This window comes from Branchiostoma lanceolatum, chromosome 14, assembly GCF_035083965.1.
Source record: "Branchiostoma lanceolatum isolate klBraLanc5 chromosome 14, klBraLanc5.hap2, whole genome shotgun sequence".
Taxonomy (NCBI): Eukaryota; Metazoa; Chordata; class Leptocardii; order Amphioxiformes; family Branchiostomatidae; genus Branchiostoma; species Branchiostoma lanceolatum.
Genome location: NC_089735.1, coordinates 16,213,922 through 16,229,091, shown reverse-complemented (window position 1 = coordinate 16,229,091; position 15,170 = coordinate 16,213,922). Strand labels below are relative to the sequence as shown.

The 15,170-nt window shown below is 40.8% G+C and overlaps 2 long non-coding RNA genes across 2 annotated transcripts; both read right to left on the bottom strand.

Annotated features, from left to right (window-relative positions):
* Nucleotides 1-2,933: 2,933 nt before the first annotated feature.
* Nucleotides 2,934-4,956, bottom strand: LOC136449196 (uncharacterized). Its single transcript, XR_010757994.1, has 2 exons — nt 4,386-4,956; nt 2,934-4,186 (listed from the first exon to the last, which is right to left on the bottom strand). It is a non-coding gene; the product is annotated as an uncharacterized lncRNA (long non-coding RNA).
* Nucleotides 4,957-6,298: 1,342 nt separating this feature from the next.
* LOC136448078 (uncharacterized) lies at nt 6,299-9,183 on the bottom strand. Its single transcript, XR_010757829.1, has 3 exons — nt 8,471-9,183; nt 7,626-8,182; nt 6,299-6,656 (listed from the first exon to the last, which is right to left on the bottom strand). It is a non-coding gene; the product is annotated as an uncharacterized lncRNA (long non-coding RNA).
* Between the last annotated feature and the right edge of the window lie 5,987 nt (nt 9,184-15,170).

Genomic DNA, 15,170 nt, shown 5'->3' with positions numbered 1-15,170 from the left:
CGCCGTGGTGTTGAAACCTAAGGACCTGAAATTTGGTTTAGTTGTGCATTGGATATTTACCCAAAGGACCCCAGTATTTTTTTTGGCATACACTACTTCAAAATGATTTATTTTGCGATTTTTTGACGGAATTTTTGGTTATTTTGTGTCTCCCGCGGCGCCGGCGGCGTTTCAAGGCGGCAAACAATAGGCGGGCTGCACGTGGCACTGTATAAGCGATTGTGTGGTTGGTCAGCTCTGAGCCAAAGAGGTAGTCTCCAACCAGACCCAATAGATTGCAAAGACCGTATCCAACTGGAAGAAGGAGCTTATAGTGCAAATGAGACTTGGGTTGGCTATGAAAACTCCTTCTGCCTGTTGGATACGGTCTTTGCCAACCCGTAGGTCTGCTTGGAGACTACCAAAGAGGAAGCTCGTTGTATATACGTGTTCAGCTCGTTCAGCCTGCGAGCACGTGGTCCCTAGTCTCCAAGCAGACCTACGGGATATATAGATTGCACTATAAGCTCCTTCTTCCAGTTGGATACGGTCTTTGCAATCTATTGGGTCTGGTTGGAGACTACGTGGTCCCCGCATGACAACGACTCGTAGCTTCAAATTCAGTGGTAAGTTTTGCTTCTCGTTGGTGAAATACAGCGATGTAAATTTCTGTATCGAGTATGAAATATTGCCGTGATGTTTTTGTTCAATATCACACAGTTTTCCAAGGATGGTCGCGGGGGAATTTGTGTTACAGCTTCACGGATACCGGGGAGCTTGTCACGAAATACGCATCAGACATTTGCGGTGCGTTTAGAAGAAATTTTTGAAATCTTTCGTAAAGCCTGAGTTGTGTTACAGTTTCATGGTAGCTTGGATTACGCCTTCAGTCGCCCAGTTTCGTAGCCCTATGATAGGGCTATTATGCATAAGGCTGCAAGTAAAAGAAGCCCTCCAACAGTTGCCGCGGCTACCAGTTTTGGAAATTTTCAACATCTGAATATAAAAAGTACTTAGTACTACCCAAAATACTAACTCCAACCAAGGAGGTTTTATATATTTTATAGACAAACCTCCTTGCTCCAACTTCCTTGCTCCTGGCAGATGGAATCTCATAAGAATCACACAAGACGGCTTGCAATCGCTGTGCACGTGGATACAAATTAAACAATATTTTGACGGCAGAATTTTTGTTTGTTTGTAGTTTTTCGGTGTTGCATAATTTGGGGGAGGGGCGGTGGTCTACGTTTCATGGCAGATCAGATGCCCGGTTTGGTAGAAAATGATATATTATAAAACGCAACTTAAAAACAGTGTCATACGTACAACGCCGAAAAGATATGGAACAACGTACTGTGGGAACAACGCAAGCCAAAGGTCAATGGCCCCTACGTAGTGTAGGAATAAAAATCATTGATGGGAAGCGGCGCTTTTTACTGGCAAGGACCTGCAACACTAGAATTGCAACTGATTTAGTCAAAGATTAAGTTTACCAGCTGTAACATTAAAAAAATTAAGCTGTTGAATTATCGGATTAGTCTTATTTTCTGTGTTGAATTTTACAATGTTATAACATAGATTATGTGACGCGTCTTGGCCGATTTAAAAGCGAACATGTCGCCATGAACAGGGATGATCCAATTATCAACAACCAATCAGCGAGAAGAATAGTTAATGATTAACAGAAATGTAAAACGTAGATCCCTGAACGAAGTTATGCCATTGGTCACCGAAGAAAACCGACATTCATCCGGGGAAATGCTTACCCAGGTGGTGTGCGTCGCTAATTAATTTGCCAGAACATAGGGATTTACGTGTGTGTGTGCATTCAATAAATGTTACAGCAACCTTTATGCAGGCTGAAGTTTTCGCTGAATATTTTATTTTTGTCTTCTTGTAAAAGCCGACACAATTTCAACTTATACTTAGAATATACATGTAATTTTCTTGTAAGAATAAAGGTCCCATCTCGTGTCTCATGTTCGTTGCGGCCTAGCATTCTTTGCTATTACGCATTTTTTCACAATTTCAGGCATTAACGGTAAATCGGGTCTCCTAATTTTCGTATAGGTCAATTGTTTCAATTCAGTGATTTCTGAATAGTACGCGACGAAAAGTGAAAGTCTGTAAAATCCCGGTCTTTTGTAGGGGGTGTTCAGACATACTCACAGTTTCTGCGATATCTCGCAAGCCTTTGCGGTAAGAAGTTGCTGAACTATACGGAAGGCTCCTGGCGTCTCACAGAACTTGCAAAGAGATTTTTTGCACAGGGGTGATTTGGAACAGTCAATTTATGCATGGGGAGGGAGGTGGGCAAAGTATGTTGGTCTTGCAAATGTTGCCTTTCTACATGTAGATGATATTTCAACTTGCCCAGGTTTTCTTCTGGGACAGCCTGCCAAACTGTCAAACAGCCTGCCAAACTGACAAAATGGACTGTCCCAAAATAACTCCTGAAATTGAAATAGCAATTGTTTTTTGTAGTTATTTTATTATGTTTCAGTTTGCCCAGGTATCATTTTGGGACAGCCCATTTTTTAATGGGGAGGAGTATTGGCGAAACATGCTGTATTTGCTCAGGAGCAAATGACGGCCTTTCTAGTTATGTTTAGCCATACCTAGTATGGCTCAACATATTGTTTTTGGCGACGCCTTAGGGGGGAGCCTATTGTATAGTACTGCTTTCGGTTTGCCAAATATTCTAGGATTTCCGCGAACGCATTCCCTAGGGAATTACTTTTTGGCAACGCCTTGCAGGTATGGCCTTTTCTATAGCAAGGACGAAATTCCATTGCATACGGCATAGAAAATGCCCTAGTTTGTATACAATTTTACAGCTGTTTATCGATGTTTGAAATAAACTTTCTGGATGTTGCAATATATACCCATACATCACAGCTAGCGCTGTTTCTCAAAGTTTCAAAAGTTTTTGTTATCATGAATGACATGCTTGGACTGGCTCTTCTTTTATTGTCATGAGTAAAGTTTGATTTTGAAAGGTAAATAAGTCACAGCTTTCAAAGAAGCTGTCCTGATTTTTGCAAAAGGCAGCAACAACAATATGTCACTGTATTTGATTGTTTTTTCTTAGAAGCTTTGCTTCATTCAATAAGAAAATTATATGCTTGACATACGTATAATTCGAGTTATTTTAGCTGCATCTTTGAAGCTTCGAAAGACTAACATAGTAAGGATAAAGAAAGGACACAGAGACAAGGCTTTCCGTACACTGAGCACGGGAGACTTTTAAGACGGACTGACTATGACTACGTGATACTGGCTATGCTAACATACATGTTTTTATACTCTGTCTTATCAGACAGACCTCTTGAAAATTACCTGCTAGCTCCACAGAACTTTGGTTACTTCATCTTTCTGTGACTGGCTTTGTAGTCCACTTCAGTAAAGAATAACACAAAGGAAAACACATTTTTGGGAATCATGGCAGAACAATAACAGAAAACTGTGTCAGTAATTACTAGATTAAGTGTTCCGAGTTGATCAGGTGTTGCACTAGTACTCGTATCTTCTTGCAAGTTGGTTATTGCGTGCAATCGTATCACAGCTTTCGTACACACTCATTGTTTACGATATTCGTGTGGGGTTTTCAATTTCAATTATGTATATCCACACCTAGCCTGTGTTTACACAAGCTCTCCCTGGCGGAGGTTAATGACCCCTTTTGGAGCGGTATCCGTCGGGCCGGCCGCTAGGAGCGCGATGTAGTCAGGCTACATCCACACCAGGTTTGATTAGAACCGTCGTCGGCCAGGTTAATAACCTTGTGTACGATTTCGATATACATATACAATAGATTACTACTATATACACACAAAATACATAATGGAATAGACAATATATTAGTATATCCGTGGTATAAACATGTAAGTCCGCCATATTTCTGACTGGCGTCAGGTTTTGTCTCGCTGTAGTAGCAGTTGAAGCAGCGCAATCTATTGGCTTCACATCGTGGCTCTGCTACAGATCTGGTTCTCTCTCGTTCCCTTCCTTTTGTCGACGACACTTGTTGTGTGGCTCCCTTGCTCGGTCCCGACGTTACGGACGTCTATTACGGATTCTCCTAGGGATGCAGCTCGTCTCACCGACATCCAGTAGAAGATATCGCTCTGCCGACTTCCCCATAGCGGTATGTGTAAGATGTGGCTGGAACATCTCGTCGTCATCACTCACGTCCCGTATGGTCCGCCTGTGCAGGTATAAAGACGGAAACAGTCGGTGGAGCTGGCTGCCAAAATCAGTTAACAAACTGTTTAAAAGAAGCTATGGCAGCCATCCAATCCCTACAAATATTCCAGTCTGTGAAACCGTCAAATTATGAAATCTTTAAAACTCTATCGGCACTTATGCACTTATGAAATCACAATAATAGACTATTCCAATATTACCCAAATAAATTTTCATCGTCGTTGTTCGGCTGCATGTGTTCTACGTGGACTAAGTCGCCATTTGAATGGTCGTAAAAGCATTTATGTTGCAGAATCTTACATTCAGGAGCTGCTCTAGAAAAAAGTACAACGAACAAAGATTAATATTGGAATACACTTCTTTTGTCTTTATTGCCAATACATACCAAACAGGAAACACTGTAGAACACCGTGTAACCAATCAGTTCCTAGAAGTGTTTCCGGTCTGCAAAAGCTCTCCAGTAATGAAAGTCATTGACACCTTGTCAAACTTCGGTCATGCCTGTAATTATCTTCGCCGAGTACTATAGTACTCGGGGTAGATTATGTTTTCGGTTGAGCCAGCCGTTTGGTGGGTCTGTATGTATGTCAAGAGCATAACTCAAGAAACCTTTGATGAATCTTTATGATTTTTAGTAGGTGTGTAGTGGTTGTGCAAAGGAAGGTCAAGTTCAAAAATGGTGTACCTTGCGTTTTTCAACAGTACTGCAGCGGACTTTTAATTTTTGTGCGTTTGTATGTAGGCGAAAAAAGTGACGGAAACGTTGATGGATCTTCATGATTTTTTGCAGGTGTGTAGATGAAGCCTGGTTATCGAACTGAAAAAAAAACCTACTTCTTCGGCCGCAAACGTTACCTGAGTGTCAACACCAGGTTTTTCATTTTCATCAAGTAGACCATTGCAACTTTCATATGGAGTAATTTTACGATTGAACATTGAAATTTGGGTAAGTACATTTATGACGCCTTGCTTTAGCGTATCTTAACATACAGTAGCAGTCTTCTTTTGGCATCAGTAACTGTGATGTCTGCCCTGCAACACATAACGTAACACAGGCAGGTATGAACTATAGAATGATTGACAATACAAATAAACCGATGAGAGATTGACTTATCATGACTGATGGATAAAGGGAGTCGCTTGTAGACACGGTTAGACTGATGCAAATGTATATTGATGGGAAGACAAATTAATAAATAGAGAAAAAAGGAGTGGGGTAAAGGAGTCGAGGGAGAGCCGGACAGATTTAAAAAATGGCATAATGAATTTAGATATGAAGAGATAGATATATGAAATGAGAAAAAGACAGGACACAAATGACATTAGATGAAGTAGTGTTTAAATTTTTTGATAGGTGTAAGAAATAATGATAACAATTTTTTCTTACAAGTATCCAGACTTTCTGAGGGATGATGTAGCCGTTGAGGCTGGTGTCCCTGGACGCCGTGTGGGGAACACTGAGGGGCGCAATGGGTTTAATTCGCTGGACTTCCGCTAGGGTCGCTGTTGTGTAGGACAGCAGGTTCCGTTGTGCGTATGACGGTCGGTTCTGTCCCAGCACCGAGTCTATCTCCTGATGAACCTGTGGCCACATCAGCTGTTATTACCTTCGCCAAGAAGGTTATGTTTTTTGGTAGCGTTTGCATGTTTGTATGTATGCTGATCGTAACTCGAGAATACCTGGATGGATTATTGTCTTGATATATAAAATCCGGAACTTCCGCTGCAGTACGATAGACACTAGATGGCCCAAAATCTTATCATTTTGAGATCTCGAACCAGACATAGTGCAAGTGGTAACGCAACTCCGCTGCTTCGTCGTCGGAATCAAATTCCGTGGAGCCAGGGGCCCGAGTTTGATCCTATAGATATAGGGTCGGACCCAGCTCGGACATGTTGTAAGGGATTGCACTCGTCATTTCAGATGGTGACGTAAAGCCGGCGACCCCGTGTATAAGGGAGCTGTAGGCATAAGTCCGAAGCGTCAAACCTCTGCACATGAAAGAACCCAAAACACTTATCGAGAAAAGTAGCGGCGGCTTGATGTGCTTGGCCAAAAAAAAAAGCAAGCTGAAGCGTAGCCGCATTGCACTACCACTAGCTATTGGGAAAATTATCATTCTTCACCTCAATTGAGGATGACTGCTTTACCTTACCTTACTTACCTCTACCTTTAGAATGAAGAAGGACTTGATAAGACCTCGAAATGATTAGATTTTGTGACCCCTAGCGGCTTGTTATGGTACTGCGGCAAAACGTTCGGTTTTGATATGCACCTGCAGTCCTGCTACTACCTTTACTGGCGGAACTACGTCAAGTCGAATAATATGTCATTATGGTTTTGACGTTACGGAAAGTTCAAGGAAACCTGCACTTTCCTGGATTCCTGGGTTGACCATCATGTACAGCAGGGCCCAGTGGATGGTGTTGGCGGTTGTCTCCGTCCCGGCCATGAACAAGTCTATCAGCATCTGGAGTGAAAACGTTCTTTAGTTTCTTCTATTGACTTTCTCCTACTCTCTTTTCATGTGTGTGTTTTCGTGTTTGTGTGTGTGTGCGCGCGCGCACGCGTGCCTGTGTCTATGTCTGTCAGTCACCAAGTTAACTGAATATGACTGGATGAATTGGTTTGATATTTGGTGTCTTTGTAGGTTGTAAGAAAAAACTGGACATAGATTTTGAACCCTGGAATTTTACGAGTCGGGGCTGATCTGACGCTTTCTCAGAAAGAGGCTAGAGCTTCTCCAAAGATTGTTTTCCTGACTTCCCCGGAAAATCTCCAAAATGGGATAACTCAAGAAGGAGAAGGGTTTAACGGATTATTTACATAACTAATGACACAAGCTGAACACTATCTCCGCGAGAACGGACCGCTTTAGGAACACTGCCATTCCACATATTGTTAGACTTTTGAACTCTTAAGCTTGTTTCAAGGCTAATGTCATTATAAGTAAGATGTATCTAATGTAAGATTAAATGATAATTTTGTATATTAAAAAAAAACGCAAAGTCTATATCCGTCTGTGGAAGCATGTGACCAAGCACGCGTTCTATTCTTTTAACGTGTAATTGAGAATAAGACTTGTTTTAATTGTGGCGGTGTACTGTGTAACACAAACCGCAATTCAGCCTCTGGCTGCGAGAGTTTTGTTAAGAATAAAAACCATTTTAAGACGAAATGCAACAATGTATAATAGGCGTTTTTGCATTCTGAGATGAGACTTCATACTTTGAACAACTAGTGTCATTCGGTTAGAGAAAATGATTAACTGATCTAATTTTCCACATGCCTTGCACCATCAGCAATCGAAATAAATCTATAAAAGGCAAATCATGATTCAACATTAATTAAGAAATTGATGTATCGATATATGAATCCATCACTTCATCCATCTATTCATTCATTCATACATTCATTAGCTTTATCAAGTTTGCTCCACATCTTGTAGCTGCTTGTCGGTGAAGTTCTCCCGAGCTTGTTGGTCCCGAGCCCGCTTCTGGTCAAGAAAAAAGGCGTCGATAAAGTCCCGGATGTCGTTTGGGTCGGAGGTCAGCTTGTGCCTCTTTATCTGTTCACCACAAAACTCTTGGAAAGTCTGAAACATTTTCACTGCTTTAGCTTCCAGTAATGTTCCGCTGTGGCTGAAGTGTCGAAACACGGGGTGTATCAATGTAAGCTTATCAATTACAGACTTCTTTGATTCAATTGTAGTATTCAACAGGCGAATCAGTCGCAGAAAATCAGGGTCGCCATGTTCAAATCTGTCCCCAAAGACAATCGAGCAAATCATGTTACAAACTCTGTTTTGTATCATGATTTTTAAATCGAACGGTTGTCCGTTTTGTGACAAAACTTCCTGAATCAGCGCGCTGACTTCTTCGTTGACCTTGCCCTCCAAACTCCGCTTACCGACGCCAAAGTCCAGGAGTGTCATCAGGGCGAACTTGCGATGCTGTTTCCAGCGTGGTCCGTAGGGGGACATCAAGAAACCTGGAACTAAAAAGTTGATATTGTTTCCAGTATAAAAATGCCGAGTCACAGATGAGCAAGCTTCTTCAGCACTTCTAACCCACTGAAGCCGGCACGTGACTTGTCATATGAAAGTGGCTTAAGTAAATTAAATGGTGAAGATTGTATTGTCACAAAAGTGTTTTAAAAAAATGAATCAAAATATCGTCCATGCGAGGTTTTTTTTTTCTTGCATACGTGACCGTAGTGGTATGTACCCAAAGCGGTGGAATGTATTACACATAGAAAATGGGTACGATGTAAGAGGGTTTATACCTTCAGCTGTCTTGACGTCCCTGCGAACTGCTGACACTCCTTCATTGTAACAGCGACTAGAAAAATCTTCAGCTCTCTTGACCAGGGTGGTCCGGATAGTCTCGTACCCAGTCAGGACGATGGCTGGAGCGTGGCAGTTTCAGATGGTCATGACGTCACCATACTGTTTGGACAGCTCCGTAAAAGTGGCGGGAACAAACGCAGACTAGAAATAAATCGAGAAAAAAGTGTAGTATATTAACTTTCCAATACTGAGGTCACAAATATTTGCACCGGTGCCCATTAGGGGTGTAGTCCCGGCCGGGCCCCGGAGACACAAATTTGTCCCAGTGGACTGACGGACACCATGCAGAAGAGTACCTCTGGGTATTCTCACGAGTAGCTCAAGGTGCCTATTTGTTATCGGGTCCCGTGTTGATTTTAACACCATGTTAAGAACTTCCAGGGCCCCGACCATGCCCAAAAATAGCCCGGTAGCCGCAGGATTCCCCACGGGACCACGCAGGGGTCACGCCCGGATGTGAAAAATAACCAGCCCGTCAACTTCCCGACAGTTTTTTTTTTTATTGTGACATAAGCTTTATTTATTTACATCTCGTGTGAGGCATACGCCTGTGATCAGTTTTCTCCACTGGAGTCAGTTCTGTGCCAAGGACTGAGCTGCGTGTAGTTTGGGGCGTCCGGATCCTCGTTACCTTTTCTTTATTTTTCTGGGCCCAACCCAAGGCAGCTTCAATGCCGATTCTGTGACCTGGCTTCCGTGGAACATGGCCCAGCTAGCCATTTTAGCCTTCTGTTTGATATGCCAGTGGACAATTGCAAGTTTCTTGTGTTTGTCGTTCTGTGCAGTTTCTGATTTTGTTTGGCCAGAAGATGTTACATATTCTACGCAGACACCGTACTGTTGTGAAATACATCAATCTGGATTAATATCGACAGTCTTTGTAACGCACTAGTATTCAGAATCATACAGAAGGAACATGAAATAGCTCTATCAGTCTGAGGCAAGGCTAGTAAGAAAATCCCAAGGGCTAGCCCTTTGTAATAGCAACAGGCTAGTTGGGCAGCCTTGGCTGTGTGTGTAGAACAGCCAAATCAATAAATAGATAAATAAATGAATAAAATCCCAAGGGAAGTCAATTCTATTCCTTTTTTCAGCGTACACGGTCACAACGTCGTACTACCGGCTCTTCCCTTTAGGCGTCCCCAAAATGTACTTGTTCATTTGTTTCAACTGCAATATTACACTGAAGACCCAATTGTTCCAGAATTTGAAACGGAAACCCCCTTTTCTAACCTTGATATACCCAGAAACAACTCTGATAGGAATCTCCCTAACGCTTTTGGAAAAGGCCTAATTGATCTATGTGCCCAAGCAGACCTTCGTATTCTTAACGGTCGTGTCCTAGGTGATTTAAATGGACGCTATACCTGTTATCAGCTTAGAGGTGAACTATACCATCGCAAGTAGCACCTTTCTTTATAACATTAACGTATTCAAAGTTCACCAATTATCAGAATTTTCAGACCATTGCTTGTTAACTGCGAATATACGTACGTCATATTGGCACATTCAAGATACAAAAATGCCCCAACGCAAATTACGTCCCCTTTCAAATAAGTTCATTTGGGACTCAAATTCAGGTGAAAAATTTATCCATGCTTTAAGTAGTCCGATGATATCTGAAAAACTAAACAACTTTCTATCGATTGGATATCACACCAACAAGTAGTAACATTGATGACGAAAAAAACGAGTTCCAGGATATTGTAGAAACGGCCGGAAAGATATCATTGAAAATAAAATGTAACAGGAAAGCTAAAGGACCAAAACAGTACAAAAAATGGTTTGACAAAACATGTTATGAGGCCCGGAAAGAACTACGAAATCTTAGATATCTTCTCGTACACAAGCAAAAAAACCATCCCTAAGAGGGAGCTATTTTAAGAAAAAGAATGAATTCAATAAGCTTGTTCGAAAACGCAAACGAGCATTCGAAAACAGCTATCTAATGCTCCTTCAAAATCTCCAAGAAAATAACCCGACCGCTTTCTGGAACCTACTCAACGAACTCAAAAAGACCAACTCAATACCTCAAGAAGATCTACCGGCCGACACATGGGTCGAACACTTCAGAGCTATACACAGCAATTCCAAACTTAAACAAACAACTTTTGATCTTAACTTTGAAAAAGAAATTGTACATAAATTTCAGGCACTACAAAAATGTGAGCCAACCTTTAGATAACCCAATAACTGCCTCAGAAATTAGCGATGCAATACACGCCCTCAAGAACAAGAAAGTCAATGAAATGCTTAAAGCAGGAAAAAGAATCCTATTGACCCCTCTATTGAAACTACTTAACAGCACATTTTCGAAAGGAACTGTCCCCAAAACATGGTCCAAAAGTAACATTGTCCCCATCTTCAAAACAGGGAGAAAAGACGACCCCAACAATTATCGGAGAATCGCCATTTCTAGCTGTTTCGGAAAACTCTTCTCCTCAATACTTAACAGAAGACTGTCAACCTTGAAGAAAAAGAAATCATAAAACCAAACCAAACAGGATTCCGAAAAAAAACTAGAGGACATCTGATAACATCTTCATATTGAAAACTCTTATATCTAAATACACACTATCTGGAAAATGCTTATTTGCTTGTTTTGTCGATTTATCAAAAGCCTTTGACTCTATCTGTCACTAGGGGCTGTTGTACAAACTTCTCTCCAATGGTATTTCAGGTGAACTCTTTTATATAATCAAAGAATTATACAACCAGTCCGAAGCCAGTGTCAAAACGAAGGCGGGCTTAGCTTGAGGGATAGAGTTCCTGTTGAAATTTGTGTCCGTCTAGGGTGCGTTCTATAAGATCTAAGCCCCACCTTATCCAACTCATACATTAGTGATCTTATAGATGAACTCAACGCGGAACACCTAAACGCCCGCAGTTATAATTTTCAAAAGTAAATAGCCTGTTTTATGCAGATGATATTGTTTTACTATCAGAAAGTAATGAGGGACTACAGAACGCAATAATACTCTTGGCCGTTATTGCCAACAATCTGAAGCTAACCGTCAACATGGCGAAAACCAAAATTATAGTATTTAACAGAAGAGGCCTTTTACTAGAAAATCTTAGTTTTTCACTACGTGATATAAAGATAGAGATAGTTTCATCATATTGTTACCTAGGAGTTATATATACAGCAGGATGTACATTTAGCGCTGCCACAAAAGAGGGCCTTAAGAGCAATGTATAACATCAGAAGTACTCTTGGAGAGGCTAGATCTTCTGTAGCACTACATTGTAAACTGTTTGACACATGTATTGTACCGATATTACTGTATGGATCTGAAGTCTGGTGCAAAAGTAAGATGAATGACAAGTCTCTGATAGAAACTGTACATTTGAAATTCTGTAAATATGTCCTTGGAGTTCGGCGAACGCCAGTAACTTTGCATGTAGAGCGGAACTGGGACGTTTTCCGTTGCTAATAGAAACTCAAAGCAGAATGTACAGTTACTATTTTTGAGATATATGAAAAGAAAGTTATTTAAAAGTTGCAAACTTCGAACATCGCAGAGCGATGTGTAGACTTCACACCAGTGACCGCTCCCTACACATAGAAATTGGCATAACCGTACCCCTCTGAATGATAGAACATGCGAATTCTGTGACCATTTATGTGTTGAAAATGAAATCCATTTTTTACTCGATTGTTCCTTAACGTTATATGAAGATGAGCGCCAATCGCTGTTTAAGACAATAGAATTAGACAAGAAATGTACAAAAATGTCAAAGCAGGACATTTTCATATACCTGATGTAATGTAAGAAAGAGCATATAATGGACAAAGTATGTAGCCATGTTTCTAAATGTTTAAAAAAGAGGGAAGAAACTACTGGTGACTAACATTAGTTTAGCAATAGTCCACCATTTGTTTGATTTTTGTAGTCCTCAATATTAGAATGTAGAATTGTATCAATTCTTGCTCTGTATATTGCTTCTTGTAGACCATGTGTGGTCATCCGTGGATTTAGCCCATCTGGGCAGGAATATGCAATAAAGACTATTATTATTACTATCATTATTACATACAACCAAGATTGTCCAACTAGCAGAAGGTTGATCCTGGTGACAAAGATAGAAATGCATGTAAATTTGATAAGAGAACATTGAAATGAAATATGGTCAGCTACACCATGTGTCAAATCGTGAATTACCAGGCGTTAAAAGTCCAACAGCACGAGTCTGATTTATGGTTTGAAAAAGTGGCATGGTCATATTTAATGATAGCTAAAATTTTGCATGCAAAAGCGTGTTTTAAGTTTAAAACACGTTAAAACACGTTGCTAATATTTTGTGTTTGGCTACAGTAATGTACCACGGTAAATCACAGTACAAGAAGGAAAGTGGTGCGGTTCGTGCTCACCTTAGCTAACATGGGGAGGTTTCCAACAATCGGCCAGCCCCTGGGCCCGGGTGGTAGGTTCCTGGGCCGCTGGAGATACAGATACGTCAGCAGACACACACATGAAGCCAGCAGACATGTCGGGAGGTCGGCATACTGACGGGCAGCCGTCACGACGTCCAGAAAAATACCCATCTGCGTAAATTTACATTACAGTTTACCATACAAATTGTCTCTGATGTTATAGATTTATTTTGGTCGGATTCGGTCTTTGCCCTCCGAGACGTCAAGTAAATTTCAAGACAGGGTACGAATTATGTGTACCTGATGTAATGTTCTTTGTTAAACTGCTACCTCAATACACAGAACCCAATACATTATGATATTATATAAGATAACATGAATGTAATATGAATAAATACTGAATTCGATTGGATTCAAAAGTTAACAGACTAAAGGTACAATGTAATATCATATCATATAATGATAGATACCGAGATAGATTCCGGCGTCAGGTTAGGACCGGACGTGCTTCCAAGGCTATAGGAGCGAAGATGCCTCTAAGAACGTTACTTCTTCTAAGACTTCTGAGAACTACTATAAGACTCCGAAATGAGGTAACTGCTATATAGGGAAGGAATTTAGGCTTACGTGAAATGTAAGAATGACCCAAGTATATCAGCCTGTCACGTATAAAAGCAACCGCTGCCCACAGAAACACAATACGTGCTGAATCTAAACATTCCACCGATACCTCAGAGCATATCTGCTGATCATCACGAGATCTATTAGCCCGTCAATGTTTAAAAAAAAGGCTTTTTTTTTTCAGAAACGGAGAAATACGTTCATAGTGCCATTTGATACCATCTCCGACCGTTTGGTTTACTACGCTACAATACAGAGCTCGAGCAATCCCTTTGTTTTCAACCATTCATTCAGAAACAATGTGTCCTACTGAGATAGATAGAGGTAAGTGACCAATCCTTTTATATCATTTCTAAACGTCAGCCTAACTCCAAACTTTGCTTACAGAGAAAAGGTCAAATATGTCAAAGTCAATCCTGGACGTTTCAAATTTGTATTTTTAAGTCATCAGAACTTCTAGCTACGACCAGCAAGATTATTAGAACTCAGGTACAAACGTAGACCAAATGGCAAAACAACAACTTCTAAAAAGAGCACGGTAATATTAAGCAAGCACTTAGAAATTGAGAATCTTAGTAGAAACTCCAGGAATTCTATAAAGATAACAGGCGCCGTGTTAAACACTTACCTAGAAGTTGTCGTGTCGTCTTCCTCTAAGTACAAAGGTGAAAAGACATTATCTGATCTGCGCATAAAGATTTATTCTAGCTGCGCATGCGCGTGAACATCTCTTAGGAATGGCCCATATCACTACAGGGGAGGTTTGGGCATGCATTATCATGGTGTTTTAGAGTGCAGTATTCTTCAATAAAATAGTCATTGGCGTATCTTGGTGCATGCGTACACGTCAAGGTACTGTGTACTTTCAGCGACTGTGGATAGAGCACATGGTGGAATCTCGTGACACTTCAGTTTTCATATTCCCGTTCCAATTCCGATGTTGTCTATTCTACATTGTATGTATATACTGAATCTTGTCGATAGTACAAAAACGGTACCGTCACCCCAGACATTCATAATAATCCAAACGTTTTAGCTGCTATGCAACAAAACAGGAGTGCTTGTAAGGCTGTAACAGCCCATGATATAGTAAATACTTTAGTTAGTTACTCGGTCAAAGGGCAGCACAAAGTAATCTCCAAGCAGATGTTGAGAAATTCGTAACGTTTTCAATTACTTGTTACTGAAAGAAGGGTATCATTATCAGAAAATGGAGTAGCTCGAAATCGTTAACTATCCAACCCATCATCTTCTTTGAGACTAACGCAAAGTATCGAGTTATGTCTCTGGTAATGTTGATTTGTCTAGATGTTACATGTATCCATGGACAATGCGGCAGTTGCTTTTTAATTGAAGTCCAGACGTGTTCAGAAGGTGATGGACTCAAATTCCGATTTGATTTCTTTCGTATAGTCCAATAAAATGACAAGTCACCCAGCCCTTTTACGAGACAGAAAATGCGACTTTGCCCTTCTAGCGTCAACAGAACAGAGTTATTTCGCTGTTCTTATCGCACCTTCAAGTCAACAGAAAGCCTTTAAAGTAGACAGTTGCTAAGGTGATGGTGTATGTATGTCACCCCATTCTGCCTACTCTGCAACTTTGTTGATATAGCAAGTCCAAATTTCGTGTTTGACTTT